At 44.6% G+C, this 22,378-nt stretch overlaps 4 non-coding genes across 4 annotated transcripts; all 4 read left to right on the top strand.

The window, feature by feature from the left end:
- The first annotated feature begins 4,299 nt into the window (after positions 1 to 4,299).
- LOC138568015 (U6 spliceosomal RNA) lies at positions 4,300 to 4,406 on the top strand. Its single transcript, XR_011302390.1, has one exon. It is a non-coding gene; the product is annotated as a U6 spliceosomal RNA (small nuclear RNA).
- Positions 4,407 to 9,745: 5,339 nt separating this feature from the next.
- On the top strand, positions 9,746 to 9,852 carry LOC138568014 (U6 spliceosomal RNA). The gene has a single exon (XR_011302389.1). It is a non-coding gene; the product is annotated as a U6 spliceosomal RNA (small nuclear RNA).
- Positions 9,853 to 15,203: 5,351 nt separating this feature from the next.
- Positions 15,204 to 15,310, top strand: LOC138568013 (U6 spliceosomal RNA). The gene has a single exon (XR_011302388.1). It is a non-coding gene; the product is annotated as a U6 spliceosomal RNA (small nuclear RNA).
- A 5,351-nt stretch (positions 15,311 to 20,661) lies between these two features.
- LOC138568012 (U6 spliceosomal RNA) lies at positions 20,662 to 20,768 on the top strand. Its single transcript, XR_011302387.1, has one exon. It is a non-coding gene; the product is annotated as a U6 spliceosomal RNA (small nuclear RNA).
- The last annotated feature ends 1,610 nt before the right edge of the window (positions 20,769 to 22,378 follow it).

Genomic DNA, 22,378 nt, shown 5'->3' with positions numbered 1-22,378 from the left:
ACCAGCTGACACCTGGGCAGCGGCAGGTAATTTGGAGAACAGACATATCCGGACAGGCCACAGAGCAAAGGCTGGGCCGTTGATTGAGGATCCCTTTAGCCATGTCTCCCTAAGTTACTGAGGTCCAGAAAAATTCCACCCTCAGCTCTCATAGAGAGGTCCTTGGCCGATCGTGGCCGATCAGGGCTGTGAAGGGTCAGGGGGGACTGCACACTGCCTCACCTTTTCACTGCTTTCTGTAGCGGTAATGCTTTTGCAGAAGGGGCCTGTACAAGTGATTTTGTTCTGCGCTGTGCGAAAGTCACATTTATCCACTGACATTAACCAAATTACTTGCGCTGTTCAACGCACATACATGCATAGAAATCATGTTATGTTTTTTGGGGAAGGTCTAGAGGGTCCTGCTGATGATTTATTAAGCTGTCTGCTACTCTTGCTTTTACATAGTCTTCCCTGCCCAGGCATGTTTAAGGCATACTGTATGTCCCTCCATTACAATGAAAACTCTGTTGAAAGCACAGAGGTACATAGGAATGGATCTGTTAAGAAATGAAACAAAAAGTCTGGAAAAATGTCGAAACGGGTAGGATTTGGGCTTACAATTAACTGACTCACAGTCAGATGTGCTATCCCCTGACCCACTGATCCCCTTTCCTTTTGTGTAATCCTTTTGTTCTCAGTAGGGTTTTCCAAAGTGGCTTTCAAATAAAAGATCCTAGACCTGCATTTTGTGGCACACATGCCTCATATCCCGTTGCTCTTGATAAACTCACATCATCTCCCACCAATACAAGCTGTAAAAGATTTTCAGGGCTTAGCCAAGCAAACTAGACGCAGGTCGAAGGTTGAGCAATCCTTTAATCAGCAGCAAAGTTAACATTGAAATCAGCCTCAGAATCTCTTAAAGGATGGGCCAACATCTGTTGCTGGCAGCGTGCAAAGGGGCAGCCTGGGTGCTGACACCTTAAGCCATCTCCTGTTCTTGCCTTGTCCTTGATCCAGCCATGGGCCCACATACACTCAGAGGTACAGAGTGTTTCTCATGTCTATGGGTCTGCTGTGATGCTCTCACGCTTGCATCACCCAGCCATCGTGATGGGGAGGGGGTGTCGATTTGCAAGCACCCTTGAGCATGAATCTTTAAATATAATTGGCATTAAACCAAACCCTTTAGGACCAGATCAATAAAGCAGCAAAGAATGCTGATGTATTGCTGTTTGCCGCTTAATTCCATACCATCCGACATCTAAATGGTGTTTGGTCAAACGTTTGCCATATCAAATGTCCTTATGTCAAAGAGCAGAAAGTCCAGAGGTCCTAATCAATGGTTTGGTTGGCTCTCCCTTTGCGCTTGCCTTAAGGCGTCAGCACCAGAGGCTGTCCGATTGCGCCCTGCAAGCAACCAATGTTGGCCCATCCTTTAAGAGATTCTGAGGCTGATTTCAATGTTAATTTTGCTGCTGGTTTAAGGATTGCTCAACCTTCGGCCCACGTCTAATTTCCTTGGCTATGCCCTTGAAATATTTTACAGATTGTATTGGTGGGAGATGACGTGGGTTTATCAAGAGCAACGGGATATGAGGCATGTGGGCCATAAAAAACAGGTCTAGGATCTTTTGTATAAGAAAGTCTCTTTAAGTAGGGAACTTTGGACAACACTGCTGAGAGGAAAAGGATTACACAAAAGGCAAGGGGGTCAGTGGGTCAAGGGATAGCACATCTGACTGTGAGTCAGTTTATTGTAAGTCCTAATCCTACCTGTTTCAACATTTTTCCAGGCTTTTTGTTTCATTTCTTAACAGATCCATTCCTATGTGCCTCAGCAACCCATGTACTAATATTGGAATGAAAATGGGAAAATTGAATTTGACCCTGCTTCAAAGGATGACACGCACATTCGTAAAGCATTCACTATTTTTGGCACACGACAGGACAAAAACTTTCTTAATCTGCAAGTCTTTATTTTTGAATACATCTTTTTTAATGAAGATTGAAATTGTATGTTCATTCATTTTACACGACAACACAATACATTTTGCGCCAAATTCAACACTAATGACTCTGGAGCCTTTTACTTGTGAGTCCTATTGACTGAATGAACAGCCCCATCCCCTTCAATTTCTTGACTTGTACTTTTAGAAGTGGCACGCTGCTTTTGTTTTTTTATCCCATTCTACCAAACTCAGTATTAACACTTTCCCCCTTGTTGTGCACTCCAGCGTAAACTGCTTTAAGGTGCTATTTGCAAACATCGCTCTGAACTACAGCTTTACTTGCTTCTAGGCCTTAATCTTTAATTGGGGCTGAGCAGTGTACTCCGGATTTGGCTGCTTTTAGTTGGTTGATTTCTTTTTTGATTTCTGTAACTTTCAAACAGTCCCATTGTGAAATACCATTGTCACAATGTGATGCAGTGCAGGAACACTTAAAATTAATGGTAGGGAGAGGGAGCTGGGGTTGTGGGGGATGGGAAGGAGGGAGGGAGGGAGGAGAGAGAGAGACAGAGAGAGAGAGAAAACAATTAAAAGCCTAAAATCTTTGCCATGCAAACACATAGCCCCCGAATACCATATTTTCTTTATGTGGAAAGGGGCTCTGTGGCTGGTATGGCAGCCTGTTGATGCTTTGTTGAGTTGCTTGGAACGTGCATGGAAGGAGACCTGAAGCACTCCCGACCAGGTTGCATGCCTCCAAGTTACTGAAATCCCACAGACCTCCTCCCTGTGCCACAAAGTTCTGGGCGCTGAGCTCTGCAGTTGTTCCCCACAAGTTGCCAAGCACCCCAGATTTACTAGTTACTACTACCCCACCTCGACCACTATATTTTCCCCAGATACTTGCTACTGTGGAGTAAGCAGGGCTAAGAAAGAGGGAGAGGGGGTTTGCCTATGCAAATCATCTGCCAGTTTGCTTCCTGCGAGGTCATTCCATCTCACCAGCTGACACCTGGGCAGCGGCAGGTAATTTGGAGAACAGACATATATGGACAGGCCACAAAGCAAAGGCTGAGCCGTTGATTGAGGATCCCTTTTGCCATGTCTCCCTAAGTTACCGAGGACCAGAAAATTCCACCCTCAGCTCTCATAGAGAGGTCCTTGGCCGATCGTAGCCGATCAGAGGAGTGAAGTGTCGGAGGTGACTGTACACTGCCTCACCTGCCCTGCTTTCTACAGTGGTAATGCTTTTGCAGAAGGGGCCTGTACAAGAGATTTTGTTCTGCACTGTGGGAAAGTGACATTTATCCACTGACATTAACCAAACTACTTGCGCTGTTCAATGCACATGTATGCAGAGAAATCATTTTATGTTTTTTGGGGAAGGTCTAGAGGGTCCTGCTGGTGATTCTTTTAAGCTGTCTGCTACTCTTGCTTTTACATAGAGTCTTCCCTGCCCAGGAAGGTATACTGTATGTCCCTCCCTTACAATGAAAACTCTGTTCAAAGCACAGAGGTACATAGGAATGGATCTGTTAAGAAATGAGACAAAAAGCCTGGAAAATTTCAAAGCAGGTAGCATTTGGACTTACAATAAACTGACTCACAGTCAAATGTGCTATCATTTGACCCACTGAACCCCTTACCTTTTGTGTCATACTTTTGCTCTCAGTGGGGTTGCCCAAAGTTCCCTTCTTAAAGCGGCTTTCTTTTAAAAAATCCTAGACCTGCTTTTTGTGGCACACATGCCTCATATCCCGTTGCAGTTGATAAAGTCACATCATCTCCCACCAGTACAAGCTGTACAAGATTTCCAGGGCTTATCCTTGCAATCTAGACGTGGGTCGAAGGTTGAGCAATCCTTAAATCAGCTGCAAAGTTAAAATTGAAATCAGCCTGAGAATCCTTTAAAGGATGGTCCAACATCTGTTGCTTACAGGGCTCAATCGGACAGCCGCTGGTGCTGACGCTTTAAGCCACCTCCTGTTCTTGCCTTGTCCTTGTTACAGCCATGGGCCCACATACACTCAGAGGTACAGAGTTTTTCTCATGTCTATGGGTCTGTTGTGATGCTCTCAGGCTTGCATCAGCCAGCCATTGTGATGGGGAGGGGGTGTCATTTTGCAAGCACCCTGGAGCATTAATCTTTATATCTTTAAATATAATTGGCATTAAACTAAAACCCTTTAGGACCAGATCAATACAGCAGCAAAGAATGCTTATTCATTGTTGTTTGCCTCTTCATTTCATATCACCCGATATCTAAATGGTGTTTGGACTTTCTGCCCTCTGACATAAGGACATTTGGTATGGCAAACCTTTGACCAGAGGTCCTAATCAATGGTTTGATTGACTCTCCCTTTGCGCTTGCTTCTGCAACACATGTACTAATATTGGAATGATAATGGGAAAATTAAATTGGCCCCTGCTCTAAAGGATGACACGCACATTCGTAAAGCATTCACTATTTTAGGCACATGTCTGGACAGAAACTTTCTTAATTTGCAAGTCTTTATTTTTTAATATATCTTTTTTTATTGAAGATTGACATTTTATGTTCATTCATATTACACGACAACACAATACATTTTGCGCCAAATTCAACACTAATGCCTCAGGAGCCTTTTACTTGTGAGTCCTCTTGACTGAATGAACAGCCCTGTCCCCTTCAGTTTCTTGACTTGTACTTTTAGAAGTGGCACGCTTCTTTTTTTTTTTTTTTATCCCATTCTACCAAACTCAGTATTATCACTTTCCTCCTTGTTGTGCACTCCAGCGTAAACTGCTTTAAGGTGCTGTTTGCAAACATTGCTCTGAACCACAGCTTTACTTGCTTCAGGGCCTTAATCTTTAATTGGGGCTGAGCAGTGTACTCCGGATTTGGCTGCGTTTAGTTGGTTGATTTCTTTTTTGATTTCTGTAACTTTCAAAAAGTCCCATTGTGAAATACCATTGTGACAATGTGCTGCAGTGCATGAAAACCTAAAATTAATGGTAGGGAGAGGGAGGGGGGTAGGGGGGAAGAGAGAGGGTGGGAAGGAGTGAGTGAGGGAGGGAGAGAGGGAGGAGAGAGAGACAGAGAGAGAGAAAACAAAGAAAATATGGTATTTGGGGGCTATGTATTTGCATGGAAAAGATTTTGGCCTTTTAATCAAGTGGGAAGGGGCTCTGTGGTTGGTATCTCAGCCTGTTGATGCTTTGTTGAGTTGCTTGGAACATGCAAGGAAGGAGACCTGAAGCACTCCCGACCAGGTTGCATGTCTCCAAGTTACTGAAATCCCACAGACCTCCTCCCTGTGCCACAAAGTCCTGGGCACTGAGCTCTGCAGTTGTTGCCCACAGGTCGCCAAGTGTCCCAGATTTACTTTCTCAGAGTTGCTAGTTACTGCTACCCCACCTCGACCACTATATTTTCCCCAGATACATGCTACTGTGGAGCAAGCAGGGCTAAGGAGAGGGAGAGGGGGTGTGCCTATGCAAATTATCTGCCAGTGTGCTTCCTGGGAGGTCATTCCATCTCACCAGCTGACACCTGGGCAGCGGCAGGTAATTTGGAGAACAGACATATCCGGACAGGCCACAGAGCAAAGGCTGGGCCGTTGATTGAGGATCCCTTTAGCCATGTCTCCCTAAGTTACTGAGGTCCAGAAAAATTCCACCCTCAGCTCTCATAGAGAGGTCCTTGGCCGATCGTGGCCGATCAGGGCTGTGAAGGGTCAGGGGGGACTGCACACTGCCTCACCTTTTCACTGCTTTCTGTAGCGGTAATGCTTTTGCAGAAGGGGCCTGTACAAGTGATTTTGTTCTGCGCTGTGCGAAAGTCACATTTATCCACTGACATTAACCAAATTACTTGCGCTGTTCAACGCACATACATGCATAGAAATCATGTTATGTTTTTTGGGGAAGGTCTAGAGGGTCCTGCTGATGATTTATTAAGCTGTCTGCTACTCTTGCTTTTACATAGTCTTCCCTGCCCAGGCATGTTTAAGGCATACTGTATGTCCCTCCATTACAATGAAAACTCTGTTGAAAGCACAGAGGTACATAGGAATGGATCTGTTAAGAAATGAAACAAAAAGTCTGGAAAAATGTCGAAACGGGTAGGATTTGGGCTTACAATTAACTGACTCACAGTCAGATGTGCTATCCCCTGACCCACTGATCCCCTTTCCTTTTGTGTAATCCTTTTGTTCTCAGTAGGGTTTTCCAAAGTGGCTTTCAAATAAAAGATCCTAGACCTGCATTTTGTGGCACACATGCCTCATATCCCGTTGCTCTTGATAAACTCACATCATCTCCCACCAATACAAGCTGTAAAAGATTTTCAGGGCTTAGCCAAGCAAACTAGACGCAGGTCGAAGGTTGAGCAATCCTTTAATCAGCAGCAAAGTTAACATTGAAATCAGCCTCAGAATCTCTTAAAGGATGGGCCAACATCTGTTGCTGGCAGCGTGCAAAGGGGCAGCCTGGGTGCTGACACCTTAAGCCATCTCCTGTTCTTGCCTTGTCCTTGATCCAGCCATGGGCCCACATACACTCAGAGGTACAGAGTGTTTCTCATGTCTATGGGTCTGCTGTGATGCTCTCACGCTTGCATCACCCAGCCATCGTGATGGGGAGGGGGTGTCGATTTGCAAGCACCCTTGAGCATGAATCTTTAAATATAATTGGCATTAAACCAAACCCTTTAGGACCAGATCAATAAAGCAGCAAAGAATGCTGATGTATTGCTGTTTGCCGCTTAATTCCATACCATCCGACATCTAAATGGTGTTTGGTCAAACGTTTGCCATATCAAATGTCCTTATGTCAAAGAGCAGAAAGTCCAGAGGTCCTAATCAATGGTTTGGTTGGCTCTCCCTTTGCGCTTGCCTTAAGGCGTCAGCACCAGAGGCTGTCCGATTGCGCCCTGCAAGCAACCAATGTTGGCCCATCCTTTAAGAGATTCTGAGGCTGATTTCAATGTTAATTTTGCTGCTGGTTTAAGGATTGCTCAACCTTCGGCCCACGTCTAATTTCCTTGGCTATGCCCTTGAAATATTTTACAGATTGTATTGGTGGGAGATGACGTGGGTTTATCAAGAGCAACGGGATATGAGGCATGTGGGCCATAAAAAACAGGTCTAGGATCTTTTGTATAAGAAAGTCTCTTTAAGTAGGGAACTTTGGACAACACTGCTGAGAGGAAAAGGATTACACAAAAGGCAAGGGGGTCAGTGGGTCAAGGGATAGCACATCTGACTGTGAGTCAGTTTATTGTAAGTCCAAATCCTACCTGTTTCAACATTTTTCCAGGCTTTTTGTTTCATTTCTTAACAGATCCATTCCTATGTGCCTCAGCAACCCATGTACTAATATTGGAATGAAAATGGGAAAATTGAATTTGACCCTGCTTCAAAGGATGACACGCACATTCGTAAAGCATTCACTATTTTTGGCACACGACAGGACAAAAACTTTCTTAATCTGCAAGTCTTTATTTTTGAATACATCTTTTTTAATGAAGATTGAAATTGTATGTTCATTCATTTTACACGACAACACAATACATTTTGCGCCAAATTCAACACTAATGACTCTGGAGCCTTTTACTTGTGAGTCCTATTGACTGAATGAACAGCCCCATCCCCTTCAATTTCTTGACTTGTACTTTTAGAAGTGGCACGCTGCTTTTGTTTTTTTATCCCATTCTACCAAACTCAGTATTAACACTTTCCCCCTTGTTGTGCACTCCAGCGTAAACTGCTTTAAGGTGCTATTTGCAAACATCGCTCTGAACTACAGCTTTACTTGCTTCTAGGCCTTAATCTTTAATTGGGGCTGAGCAGTGTACTCCGGATTTGGCTGCTTTTAGTTGGTTGATTTCTTTTTTGATTTCTGTAACTTTCAAACAGTCCCATTGTGAAATACCAATGTGATGCAGTGCAGGAACACTTAAAATTAATGGTAGGGAGAGGGAGCGGGGGTTGTGGGGGATGGGAAGGAGGGAGGGAGGGAGGAGAGAGAGAGACAGAGAGAGAGAGAAAACAATTAAAAGCCTAAAATCTTTGCCATGCAAACACATAGCCCCCGAATACCATATTTTCTTTATGTGGAAAGGGGCTCTGTGGCTGGTATGGCAGCCTGTTGATGCTTTGTTGAGTTGCTTGGAACGTGCATGGAAGGAGACCTGAAGCACTCCCGACCAGGTTGCATGCCTCCAAGTTACTGAAATCCCACAGACCTCCTCCCTGTGCCACAAAGTTCTGGGCGCTGAGCTCTGCAGTTGTTCCCCACAAGTTGCCAAGCACCCCAGATTTACTAGTTACTACTACCCCACCTCGACCACTATATTTTCCCCAGATACTTGCTACTGTGGAGTAAGCAGGGCTAAGAAAGAGGGAGAGGGGGTTTGCCTATGCAAATCATCTGCCAGTTTGCTTCCTGCGAGGTCATTCCATGTCACCAGCTGACACCTGGGCAGCGGCAGGTAATTTGGAGAACAGACATATATGGACAGGCCACAAAGCAAAGGCTGAGCCGTTGATTGAGGATCCCTTTTGCCATGTCTCCCTAAGTTACCGAGGACCAGAAAATTCCACCCTCAGCTCTCATAGAGAGGTCCTTGGCCGATCGTAGCCGATCAGAGGAGTGAAGTGTCGGAGGTGACTGTACACTGCCTCACCTGCCCTGCTTTCTACAGTGGTAATGCTTTTGCAGAAGGGGCCTGTACAAGAGATTTTGTTCTGCACTGTGGGAAAGTGACATTTATCCACTGACATTAACCAAACTACTTGCGCTGTTCAATGCACATGTATGCAGAGAAATCATTTTATGTTTTTTGGGGAAGGTCTAGAGGGTCCTGCTGGTGATTCTTTTAAGCTGTCTGCTACTCTTGCTTTTACATAGAGTCTTCCCTGCCCAGGAAGGTATACTGTATGTCCCTCCCTTACAATGAAAACTCTGTTCAAAGCACAGAGGTACATAGGAATGGATCTGTTAAGAAATGAGACAAAAAGCCTGGAAAATTTCAAAGCAGGTAGCATTTGGACTTACAATAAACTGACTCACAGTCAAATGTGCTATCATTTGACCCACTGAACCCCTTACCTTTTGTGTCATACTTTTGCTCTCAGTGGGGTTGCCCAAAGTTCCCTTCTTAAAGCGGCTTTCTTTTAAAAAATCCTAGACCTGCTTTTTGTGGCACACATGCCTCATATCCCGTTGCAGTTGATAAAGTCACATCATCTCCCACCAGTACAAGCTGTACAAGATTTCCAGGGCTTATCCTTGCAATCTAGACGTGGGTCGAAGGTTGAGCAATCCTTAAATCAGCTGCAAAGTTAAAATTGAAATCAGCCTGAGAATCCTTTAAAGGATGGTCCAACATCTGTTGCTTACAGGGCTCAATCGGACAGCCTCTGGTGCTGACGCTTTAAGCCACCTCCTGTTCTTGCCTTGTCCTTGTTACAGCCATGGGCCCACATACACTCAGAGGTACAGAGTTTTTCTCATGTCTATGGGTCTGTTGTGATGCTCTCAGGCTTGCATCAGCCAGCCATTGTGATGGGGAGGGGGTGTCATTTTGCAAGCACCCTGGAGCATTAATCTTTATATCTTTAAATATAATTGGCATTAAACTAAAACCCTTTAGGACCAGATCAATACAGCAGCAAAGAATGCTTATTCATTGTTGTTTGCCTCTTCATTTCATATCACCCGATATCTAAATGGTGTTTGGACTTTCTGCCCTCTGACATAAGGACATTTGGTATGGCAAACCTTTGACCAGAGGTCCTAATCAATGGTTTGATTGACTCTCCCTTTGCGCTTGCTTCTGCAACACATGTACTAATATTGGAATGATAATGGGAAAATTAAATTGGCCCCTGCTCTAAAGGATGACACGCACATTCGTAAAGCATTCACTATTTTAGGCACATGTCTGGACAGAAACTTTCTTAATTTGCAAGTCTTTATTTTTTAATATATCTTTTTTTATTGAAGATTGACATTTTATGTTCATTCATATTACACGACAACACAATACATTTTGCGCCAAATTCAACACTAATGCCTCAGGAGCCTTTTACTTGTGAGTCCTCTTGACTGAATGAACAGCCCTGTCCCCTTCAGTTTCTTGACTTGTACTTTTAGAAGTGGCACGCTTCTTTTTTTTTTTTTTTTTTATCCCATTCTACCAAACTCAGTATTATCACTTTCCTCCTTGTTGTGCACTCCAGCGTAAACTGCTTTAAGGTGCTGTTTGCAAACATCGCTCTGAACCACAGCTTTACTTGCTTCAGGGCCTTAATCTTTAATTGGGGCTGAGCAGTGTACTCCGGATTTGGCTGCTTTTAGTTGGTTGATTTCTTTTTTGATTTCTGTAACTTTCAAAAAGTCCCATTGTGAAATACCATTGTGACAATGTGCTGCAGTGCATGAAAACCTAAAATTAATGGTAGGGAGAGGGAGGGGGGGTAGGGGGGAAGAGAGAGGGCGGGAGGGTGGGAAGGAGTGAGTGAGGGAGGGAGAGAGGGAGGAGAGAGAGACAGAGAGAGAGAAAACAAAGAAAATATGGTATTTGGGGGCTATGTATTTGCATGGAAAAGATTTTGGCCTTTTAATCAAGTGGGAAGGGGCTCTGTGGTTGGTATCCCAGCCTGTTGATGCTTTGTTGAGTTGCTTGGAACATGCAAGGAAGGAGACCTGAAGCACTCCCGACCAGGTTGCATGTCTCCAAGTTACTGAAATCCCACAGACCTCCTCCCTGTGCCACAAAGTCCTGGGCACTGAGCTCTGCAGTTGTTGCCCACAGGTCGCCAAGTGTCCCAGATTTACTTTCTCAGAGTTGCTAGTTACTGCTACCCCACCTCGACCACTATATTTTCCCCAGATACTTGCTACTGTGGAGCAAGCAGGGCTAAGGAGAGGGAGAGGGGGTGTGCCTATGCAAATTATCTGCCAGTGTGCTTCCTGGGAGGTCATTCCATCTCACCAGCTGACACCTGGGCAGCGGCAGGTAATTTGGAGAACAGACATATCCGGACAGGCCACAGAGCAAAGGCTGGGCCGTTGATTGAGGATCCCTTTAGCCATGTCTCCCTAAGTTACTGAGGTCCAGAAAAATTCCACCCTCAGCTCTCATAGAGAGGTCCTTGGCCGATCGTGGCCGATCAGGGCTGTGAAGGGTCAGGGGGGACTGCACACTGCCTCACCTTTTCACTGCTTTCTGTAGCGGTAATGCTTTTGCAGAAGGGGCCTGTACAAGTGATTTTGTTCTGCGCTGTGCGAAAGTCACATTTATCCACTGACATTAACCAAATTACTTGCGCTGTTCAACGCACATACATGCATAGAAATCATGTTATGTTTTTTGGGGAAGGTCTAGAGGGTCCTGCTGATGATTTATTAAGCTGTCTGCTACTCTTGCTTTTACATAGTCTTCCCTGCCCAGGCATGTTTAAGGCATACTGTATGTCCCTCCATTACAATGAAAACTCTGTTGAAAGCACAGAGGTACATAGGAATGGATCTGTTAAGAAATGAAACAAAAAGTCTGGAAAAATGTCGAAACGGGTAGGATTTGGGCTTACAATTAACTGACTCACAGTCAGATGTGCTATCCCCTGACCCACTGATCCCCTTTCCTTTTGTGTAATCCTTTTGTTCTCAGTAGGGTTTTCCAAAGTGGCTTTCAAATAAAAGATCCTAGACCTGCATTTTGTGGCACACATGCCTCATATCCCGTTGCTCTTGATAAACTCACATCATCTCCCACCAATACAAGCTGTAAAAGATTTTCAGGGCTTAGCCAAGCAAACTAGACGCAGGTCGAAGGTTGAGCAATCCTTTAATCAGCAGCAAAGTTAACATTGAAATCAGCCTCAGAATCTCTTAAAGGATGGGCCAACATCTGTTGCTGGCAGCGTGCAAAGGGGCAGCCTGGGTGCTGACACCTTAAGCCATCTCCTGTTCTTGCCTTGTCCTTGATCCAGCCATGGGCCCACATACACTCAGAGGTACAGAGTGTTTCTCATGTCTATGGGTCTGCTGTGATGCTCTCACGCTTGCATCACCCAGCCATCGTGATGGGGAGGGGGTGTCGATTTGCAAGCACCCTTGAGCATGAATCTTTAAATATAATTGGCATTAAACCAAACCCTTTAGGACCAGATCAATAAAGCAGCAAAGAATGCTGATGTATTGCTGTTTGCCGCTTAATTCCATACCATCCGACATCTAAATGGTGTTTGGTCAAACGTTTGCCATATCAAATGTCCTTATGTCAAAGAGCAGAAAGTCCAGAGGTCCTAATCAATGGTTTGGTTGGCTCTCCCTTTGCGCTTGCCTTAAGGCGTCAGCACCAGAGGCTGTCCGATTGCGCCCTGCAAGCAACCAATGTTGGCCCATCCTTTAAGAGATTCTGAGGCTGATTTCAATGTTAATTTTGCTGCTGGTTTAAGGATTGCTCAACCTTCGGCCCACGTCTAATTTCCTTGGCTATGCCCTTGAAATATTTTACAGATTGTATTGGTGGGAGATGACGTGGGTTTATCAAGAGCAACGGGATATGAGGCATGTGGGCCATAAAAAACAGGTCTAGGATCTTTTGTATAAGAAAGTCTCTTTAAGTAGGGAACTTTGGACAACACTGCTGAGAGGAAAAGGATTACACAAAAGGCAAGGGGGTTAGTGGGTCAAGGGATAGCACATCTGACTGTGAGTCAGTTTATTGTAAGTCCAAATCCTACCTGTTTCAACATTTTTCCAGGCTTTTTGTTTCATTTCTTAACAGATCCATTCCTATGTGCCTCAGCAACCCATGTACTAATATTGGAATGAAAATGGGAAAATTGAATTTGACCCTGCTTCAAAGGATGACACGCACATTCGTAAAGCATTCACTATTTTTGGCACACGACAGGACAAAAACTTTCTTAATCTGCAAGTCTTTATTTTTGAATACATCTTTTTTAATGAAGATTGAAATTGTATGTTCATTCATTTTACACGACAACACAATACATTTTGCGCCAAATTCAACACTAATGACTCTGGAGCCTTTTACTTGTGAGTCCTATTGACTGAATGAACAGCCCCATCCCCTTCAATTTCTTGACTTGTACTTTTAGAAGTGGCACGCTGCTTTTGTTTTTTTATCCCATTCTACCAAACTCAGTATTAACACTTTCCCCCTTGTTGTGCACTCCAGCGTAAACTGCTTTAAGGTGCTATTTGCAAACATCGCTCTGAACTACAGCTTTACTTGCTTCTAGGCCTTAATCTTTAATTGGGGCTGAGCAGTGTACTCCGGATTTGGCTGCTTTTAGTTGGTTGATTTCTTTTTTGATTTCTGTAACTTTCAAACAGTCCCATTGTGAAATACCAATGTGATGCAGTGCAGGAACACTTAAAATTAATGGTAGGGAGAGGGAGCGGGGGTTGTGGGGGATGGGAAGGAGGGAGGGAGGGAGGAGAGAGAGAGACAGAGAGAGAGAGAAAACAATTAAAAGCCTAAAATCTTTGCCATGCAAACACATAGCCCCCGAATACCATATTTTCTTTATGTGGAAAGGGGCTCTGTGGCTGGTATGGCAGCCTGTTGATGCTTTGTTGAGTTGCTTGGAACGTGCATGGAAGGAGACCTGAAGCACTCCCGACCAGGTTGCATGCCTCCAAGTTACTGAAATCCCACAGACCTCCTCCCTGTGCCACAAAGTTCTGGGCGCTGAGCTCTGCAGTTGTTCCCCACAAGTTGCCAAGCACCCCAGATTTACTAGTTACTACTACCCCACCTCGACCACTATATTTTCCCCAGATACTTGCTACTGTGGAGTAAGCAGGGCTAAGAAAGAGGGAGAGGGGGTTTGCCTATGCAAATCATCTGCCAGTTTGCTTCCTGCGAGGTCATTCCATGTCACCAGCTGACACCTGGGCAGCGGCAGGTAATTTGGAGAACAGACATATATGGACAGGCCACAAAGCAAAGGCTGAGCCGTTGATTGAGGATCCCTTTTGCCATGTCTCCCTAAGTTACCGAGGACCAGAAAATTCCACCCTCAGCTCTCATAGAGAGGTCCTTGGCCGATCGTAGCCGATCAGAGGAGTGAAGTGTCGGAGGTGACTGTACACTGCCTCACCTGCCCTGCTTTCTACAGTGGTAATGCTTTTGCAGAAGGGGCCTGTACAAGAGATTTTGTTCTGCACTGTGGGAAAGTGACATTTATCCACTGACATTAACCAAACTACTTGCGCTGTTCAATGCACATGTATGCAGAGAAATCATTTTATGTTTTTTGGGGAAGGTCTAGAGGGTCCTGCTGGTGATTCTTTTAAGCTGTCTGCTACTCTTGCTTTTACATAGAGTCTTCCCTGCCCAGGAAGGTATACTGTATGTCCCTCCCTTACAATGAAAACTCTGTTCAAAGCACAGAGGTACATAGGAATGGATCTGTTAAGAAATGAGACAAAAAGCCTGGAAAATTTCAAAGCAGGTAGCATTTGGACTTACAATAAACTGACTCACAGTCAAATGTGCTATCATTTGACCCACTGAACCCCTTACCTTTTGTGTCATACTTTTGCTCTCAGTGGGGTTGCCCAAAGTTCCCTTCTTAAAGCGGCTTTCTTTTAAAAAATCCTAGACCTGCTTTTTGTGGCACACATGCCTCATATCCCGTTGCAGTTGATAAAGTCACATCATCTCCCACCAGTACAAGCTGTACAAGATTTCCAGGGCTTATCCTTGCAATCTAGACGTGGGTCGAAGGTTGAGCAATCCTTAAATCAGCTGCAAAGTTAAAATTGAAATCAGCCTGAGAATCCTTTAAAGGATGGTCCAACATCTGTTGCTTACAGGGCTCAATCGGACAGCCTCTGGTGCTGACGCTTTAAGCCACCTCCTGTTCTTGCCTTGTCCTTGTTACAGCCATGGGCCCACATACACTCAGAGGTACAGAGTTTTTCTCATGTCTATGGGTCTGTTGTGATGCTCTCAGGCTTGCATCAGCCAGCCATTGTGATGGGGAGGGGGTGTCATTTTGCAAGCACCCTGGAGCATTAATCTTTATATCTTTAAATATAATTGGCATTAAACTAAAACCCTTTAGGACCAGATCAATACAGCAGCAAAGAATGCTTATTCATTGTTGTTTGCCTCTTCATTTCATATCACCCGATATCTAAATGGTGTTTGGACTTTCTGCCCTCTGACATAAGGACATTTGGTATGGCAAACCTTTGACCAGAGGTCCTAATCAATGGTTTGATTGACTCTCCCTTTGCGCTTGCTTCTGCAACACATGTACTAATATTGGAATGATAATGGGAAAATTAAATTGGCCCCTGCTCTAAAGGATGACACGCACATTCGTAAAGCATTCACTATTTTAGGCACATGTCTGGACAGAAACTTTCTTAATTTGCAAGTCTTTATTTTTTAATATATCTTTTTTTATTGAAGATTGACATTTTATGTTCATTCATATTACACGACAACACAATACATTTTGCGCCAAATTCAACACTAATGCCTCAGGAGCCTTTTACTTGTGAGTCCTCTTGACTGAATGAACAGCCCTGTCCCCTTCAGTTTCTTGACTTGTACTTTTAGAAGTGGCACGCTTCTTTTTTTTTTTTTTTTTTATCCCATTCTACCAAACTCAGTATTATCACTTTCCTCCTTGTTGTGCACTCCAGCGTAAACTGCTTTAAGGTGCTGTTTGCAAACATCGCTCTGAACCACAGCTTTACTTGCTTCAGGGCCTTAATCTTTAATTGGGGCTGAGCAGTGTACTCCGGATTTGGCTGCTTTTAGTTGGTTGATTTCTTTTTTGATTTCTGTAACTTTCAAAAAGTCCCATTGTGAAATACCATTGTGACAATGTGCTGCAGTGCATGAAAACCTAAAATTAATGGTAGGGAGAGGGAGGGGGGGTAGGGGGGAAGAGAGAGGGCGGGAGGGTGGGAAGGAGTGAGTGAGGGAGGGAGAGAGGGAGGAGAGAGAGACAGAGAGAGAGAAAACAAAGAAAATATGGTATTTGGGGGCTATGTATTTGCATGGAAAAGATTTTGGCCTTTTAATCAAGTGGGAAGGGGCTCTGTGGTTGGTATCCCAGCCTGTTGATGCTTTGTTGAGTTGCTTGGAACATGCAAGGAAGGAGACCTGAAGCACTCCCGACCAGGTTGCATGTCTCCAAGTTACTGAAATCCCACAGACCTCCTCCCTGTGCCACAAAGTCCTGGGCACTGAGCTCTGCAGTTGTTGCCCACAGGTCGCCAAGTGTCCCAGATTTACTTTCTCAGAGTTGCTAGTTACTGCTACCCCACCTCGACCACTATATTTTCCCCAGATACTTGCTACTGTGGAGCAAGCAGGGCTAAGGAGAGGGAGAGGGGGTGTGCCTATGCAAATTATCTGCCAGTGTGCTTCCTGGGAGGTCATTCCATCTCACCAGCTGACACCTGGGCAGCGGCAGGTAATTTGGAGAACAGACATATCCGGACAGGCCACAGAGCAAAGGCTGGGCCGTTGATTGAGGATCCCTTTAGCCATGTCTCCCTAAGTTACTGAGGTCCAGAAAAATTCCACCCTCAGCTCTCATAGAGAGGTCCTTGGCCGATCGTGGCCGATCAGGGCTGTGAAGGGTCAGGGGGGACTGCACACTGCCTCACCTTTTCACTGCTTTCTGTAGCGGTAATGCTTTTGCAGAAGGGGCCTGTACAAGTGATTTTGTTCTGCGCTGTGCGAAAGTCACATTTATCCACTGACATTAACCAAATTACTTGCGCTGTTCAACGCACATACATGCATAGAAATCATGTTATGTTTTTTGGGGAAGGTCTAGAGGGTCCTGCTGATGATTTATTAAGCTGTCTGCTACTCTTGCTTTTACATAGTCTTCCCTGCCCAGGCATGTTTAAGGCATACTGTATGTCCCTCCATTACAATGAAAACTCTGTTGAAAGCACAGAGGTACATAGGAATGGATCTGTTAAGAAATGAAACAAAAAGTCTGGAAAAATGTCGAAACGGGTAGGATTTGGGCTTACAATTAACTGACTCACAGTCAGATGTGCTATCCCCTGACCCACTGATCCCCTTTCCTTTTGTGTAATCCTTTTGTTCTCAGTAGGGTTTTCCAAAGTGGCTTTCAAATAAAAGATCCTAGACCTGCATTTTGTGGCACACATGCCTCATATCCCGTTGCTCTTGATAAACTCACATCATCTCCCACCAATACAAGCTGTAAAAGATTTTCAGGGCTTAGCCAAGCAAACTAGACGCAGGTCGAAGGTTGAGCAATCCTTTAATCAGCAGCAAAGTTAACATTGAAATCAGCCTCAGAATCTCTTAAAGGATGGGCCAACATCTGTTGCTGGCAGCGTGCAAAGGGGCAGCCTGGGTGCTGACACCTTAAGCCATCTCCTGTTCTTGCCTTGTCCTTGATCCAGCCATGGGCCCACATACACTCAGAGGTACAGAGTGTTTCTCATGTCTATGGGTCTGCTGTGATGCTCTCACGCTTGCATCACCCAGCCATCGTGATGGGGAGGGGGTGTCGATTTGCAAGCACCCTTGAGCATGAATCTTTAAATATAATTGGCATTAAACCAAACCCTTTAGGACCAGATCAATAAAGCAGCAAAGAATGCTGATGTATTGCTGTTTGCCGCTTAATTCCATACCATCCGACATCTAAATGGTGTTTGGTCAAACGTTTGCCATATCAAATGTCCTTATGTCAAAGAGCAGAAAGTCCAGAGGTCCTAATCAATGGTTTGGTTGGCTCTCCCTTTGCGCTTGCCTTAAGGCGTCAGCACCAGAGGCTGTCCGATTGCGCCCTGCAAGCAACCAATGTTGGCCCATCCTTTAAGAGATTCTGAGGCTGATTTCAATGTTAATTTTGCTGCTGGTTTAAGGATTGCTCAACCTTCGGCCCACGTCTAATTTCCTTGGCTATGCCCTTGAAATATTTTACAGATTGTATTGGTGGGAGATGACGTGGGTTTATCAAGAGCAACGGGATATGAGGCATGTGGGCCATAAAAAACAGGTCTAGGATCTTTTGTATAAGAAAGTCTCTTTAAGTAGGGAACTTTGGACAACACTGCTGAGAGGAAAAGGATTACACAAAAGGCAAGGGGGTTAGTGGGTCAAGGGATAGCACATCTGACTGTGAGTCAGTTTATTGTAAGTCCAAATCCTACCTGTTTCAACATTTTTCCAGGCTTTTTGTTTCATTTCTTAACAGATCCATTCCTATGTGCCTCAGCAACCCATGTACTAATATTGGAATGAAAATGGGAAAATTGAATTTGACCCTGCTTCAAAGGATGACACGCACATTCGTAAAGCATTCACTATTTTTGGCACACGACAGGACAAAAACTTTCTTAATCTGCAAGTCTTTATTTTTGAATACATCTTTTTTAATGAAGATTGAAATTGTATGTTCATTCATTTTACACGACAACACAATACATTTTGCGCCAAATTCAACACTAATGACTCTGGAGCCTTTTACTTGTGAGTCCTATTGACTGAATGAACAGCCCCATCCCCTTCAATTTCTTGACTTGTACTTTTAGAAGTGGCACGCTGCTTTTGTTTTTTTATCCCATTCTACCAAACTCAGTATTAACACTTTCCCCCTTGTTGTGCACTCCAGCGTAAACTGCTTTAAGGTGCTATTTGCAAACATCGCTCTGAACTACAGCTTTACTTGCTTCTAGGCCTTAATCTTTAATTGGGGCTGAGCAGTGTACTCCGGATTTGGCTGCTTTTAGTTGGTTGATTTCTTTTTTGATTTCTGTAACTTTCAAACAGTCCCATTGTGAAATACCAATGTGATGCAGTGCAGGAACACTTAAAATTAATGGTAGGGAGAGGGAGCGGGGGTTGTGGGGGATGGGAAGGAGGGAGGGAGGGAGGAGAGAGAGAGACAGAGAGAGAGAGAAAACAATTAAAAGCCTAAAATCTTTGCCATGCAAACACATAGCCCCCGAATACCATATTTTCTTTATGTGGAAAGGGGCTCTGTGGCTGGTATGGCAGCCTGTTGATGCTTTGTTGAGTTGCTTGGAACGTGCATGGAAGGAGACCTGAAGCACTCCCGACCAGGTTGCATGCCTCCAAGTTACTGAAATCCCACAGACCTCCTCCCTGTGCCACAAAGTTCTGGGCGCTGAGCTCTGCAGTTGTTCCCCACAAGTTGCCAAGCACCCCAGATTTACTAGTTACTACTACCCCACCTCGACCACTATATTTTCCCCAGATACTTGCTACTGTGGAGTAAGCAGGGCTAAGAAAGAGGGAGAGGGGGTTTGCCTATGCAAATCATCTGCCAGTTTGCTTCCTGCGAGGTCATTCCATGTCACCAGCTGACACCTGGGCAGCGGCAGGTAATTTGGAGAACAGACATATATGGACAGGCCACAAAGCAAAGGCTGAGCCGTTGATTGAGGATCCCTTTTGCCATGTCTCCCTAAGTTACCGAGGACCAGAAAATTCCACCCTCAGCTCTCATAGAGAGGTCCTTGGCCGATCGTAGCCGATCAGAGGAGTGAAGTGTCGGAGGTGACTGTACACTGCCTCACCTGCCCTGCTTTCTACAGTGGTAATGCTTTTGCAGAAGGGGCCTGTACAAGAGATTTTGTTCTGCACTGTGGGAAAGTGACATTTATCCACTGACATTAACCAAACTACTTGCGCTGTTCAATGCACATGTATGCAGAGAAATCATTTTATGTTTTTTGGGGAAGGTCTAGAGGGTCCTGCTGGTGATTCTTTTAAGCTGTCTGCTACTCTTGCTTTTACATAGAGTCTTCCCTGCCCAGGAAGGTATACTGTATGTCCCTCCCTTACAATGAAAACTCTGTTCAAAGCACAGAGGTACATAGGAATGGATCTGTTAAGAAATGAGACAAAAAGCCTGGAAAATTTCAAAGCAGGTAGCATTTGGACTTACAATAAACTGACTCACAGTCAAATGTGCTATCATTTGACCCACTGAACCCCTTACCTTTTGTGTCATACTTTTGCTCTCAGTGGGGTTGCCCAAAGTTCCCTTCTTAAAGCGGCTTTCTTTTAAAAAATCCTAGACCTGCTTTTTGTGGCACACATGCCTCATATCCCGTTGCAGTTGATAAAGTCACATCATCTCCCACCAGTACAAGCTGTACAAGATTTCCAGGGCTTATCCTTGCAATCTAGACGTGGGTCGAAGGTTGAGCAATCCTTAAATCAGCTGCAAAGTTAAAATTGAAATCAGCCTGAGAATCCTTTAAAGGATGGTCCAACATCTGTTGCTTACAGGGCTCAATCGGACAGCCTCTGGTGCTGACGCTTTAAGCCACCTCCTGTTCTTGCCTTGTCCTTGTTACAGCCATGGGCCCACATACACTCAGAGGTACAGAGTTTTTCTCATGTCTATGGGTCTGTTGTGATGCTCTCAGGCTTGCATCAGCCAGCCATTGTGATGGGGAGGGGGTGTCATTTTGCAAGCACCCTGGAGCATTAATCTTTATATCTTTAAATATAATTGGCATTAAACTAAAACCCTTTAGGACCAGATCAATACAGCAGCAAAGAATGCTTATTCATTGTTGTTTGCCTCTTCATTTCATATCACCCGATATCTAAATGGTGTTTGGACTTTCTGCCCTCTGACATAAGGACATTTGGTATGGCAAACCTTTGACCAGAGGTCCTAATCAATGGTTTGATTGACTCTCCCTTTGCGCTTGCTTCTGCAACACATGTACTAATATTGGAATGATAATGGGAAAATTAAATTGGCCCCTGCTCTAAAGGATGACACGCACATTCGTAAAGCATTCACTATTTTAGGCACATGTCTGGACAGAAACTTTCTTAATTTGCAAGTCTTTATTTTTTAATATATCTTTTTTTATTGAAGATTGACATTTTATGTTCATTCATATTACACGACAACACAATACATTTTGCGCCAAATTCAACACTAATGCCTCAGGAGCCTTTTACTTGTGAGTCCTCTTGACTGAATGAACAGCCCTGTCCCCTTCAGTTTCTTGACTTGTACTTTTAGAAGTGGCACGCTTCTTTTTTTTTTTTTTTTTTATCCCATTCTACCAAACTCAGTATTATCACTTTCCTCCTTGTTGTGCACTCCAGCGTAAACTGCTTTAAGGTGCTGTTTGCAAACATCGCTCTGAACCACAGCTTTACTTGCTTCAGGGCCTTAATCTTTAATTGGGGCTGAGCAGTGTACTCCGGATTTGGCTGCTTTTAGTTGGTTGATTTCTTTTTTGATTTCTGTAACTTTCAAAAAGTCCCATTGTGAAATACCATTGTGACAATGTGCTGCAGTGCATGAAAACCTAAAATTAATGGTAGGGAGAGGGAGGGGGGGTAGGGGGGAAGAGAGAGGGCGGGAGGGTGGGAAGGAGTGAGTGAGGGAGGGAGAGAGGGAGGAGAGAGAGACAGAGAGAGAGAAAACAAAGAAAATATGGTATTTGGGGGCTATGTATTTGCATGGAAAAGATTTTGGCCTTTTAATCAAGTGGGAAGGGGCTCTGTGGTTGGTATCCCAGCCTGTTGATGCTTTGTTGAGTTGCTTGGAACATGCAAGGAAGGAGACCTGAAGCACTCCCGACCAGGTTGCATGTCTCCAAGTTACTGAAATCCCACAGACCTCCTCCCTGTGCCACAAAGTCCTGGGCACTGAGCTCTGCAGTTGTTGCCCACAGGTCGCCAAGTGTCCCAGATTTACTTTCTCAGAGTTGCTAGTTACTGCTACCCCACCTCGACCACTATATTTTCCCCAGATACTTGCTACTGTGGAGCAAGCAGGGCTAAGGAGAGGGAGAGGGGGTGTGCCTATGCAAATTATCTGCCAGTGTGCTTCCTGGGAGGTCATTCCATCTCACCAGCTGACACCTGGGCAGCGGCAGGTAATTTGGAGAACAGACATATCCGGACAGGCCACAGAGCAAAGGCTGGGCCGTTGATTGAGGATCCCTTTAGCCATGTCTCCCTAAGTTACTGAGGTCCAGAAAAATTCCACCCTCAGCTCTCATAGAGAGGTCCTTGGCCGATCGTGGCCGATCAGGGCTGTGAAGGGTCAGGGGGGACTGCACACTGCCTCACCTTTTCACTGCTTTCTGTAGCGGTAATGCTTTTGCAGAAGGGGCCTGTACAAGTGATTTTGTTCTGCGCTGTGCGAAAGTCACATTTATCCACTGACATTAACCAAATTACTTGCGCTGTTCAACGCACATACATGCATAGAAATCATGTTATGTTTTTTGGGGAAGGTCTAGAGGGTCCTGCTGATGATTTATTAAGCTGTCTGCTACTCTTGCTTTTACATAGTCTTCCCTGCCCAGGCATGTTTAAGGCATACTGTATGTCCCTCCATTACAATGAAAACTCTGTTGAAAGCACAGAGGTACATAGGAATGGATCTGTTAAGAAA

Source organism: Ambystoma mexicanum, chromosome 2p (assembly GCF_040938575.1).
Source record: "Ambystoma mexicanum isolate Mex_15411 chromosome 2p, UKY_AmexF1_1, whole genome shotgun sequence".
NCBI classification, from domain to species: domain Eukaryota; kingdom Metazoa; phylum Chordata; class Amphibia; order Caudata; family Ambystomatidae; genus Ambystoma; species Ambystoma mexicanum.
The sequence above is the reverse complement of the archived record's forward strand: the minus strand, read 5'-3'. Positions and strand labels throughout refer to the sequence as shown.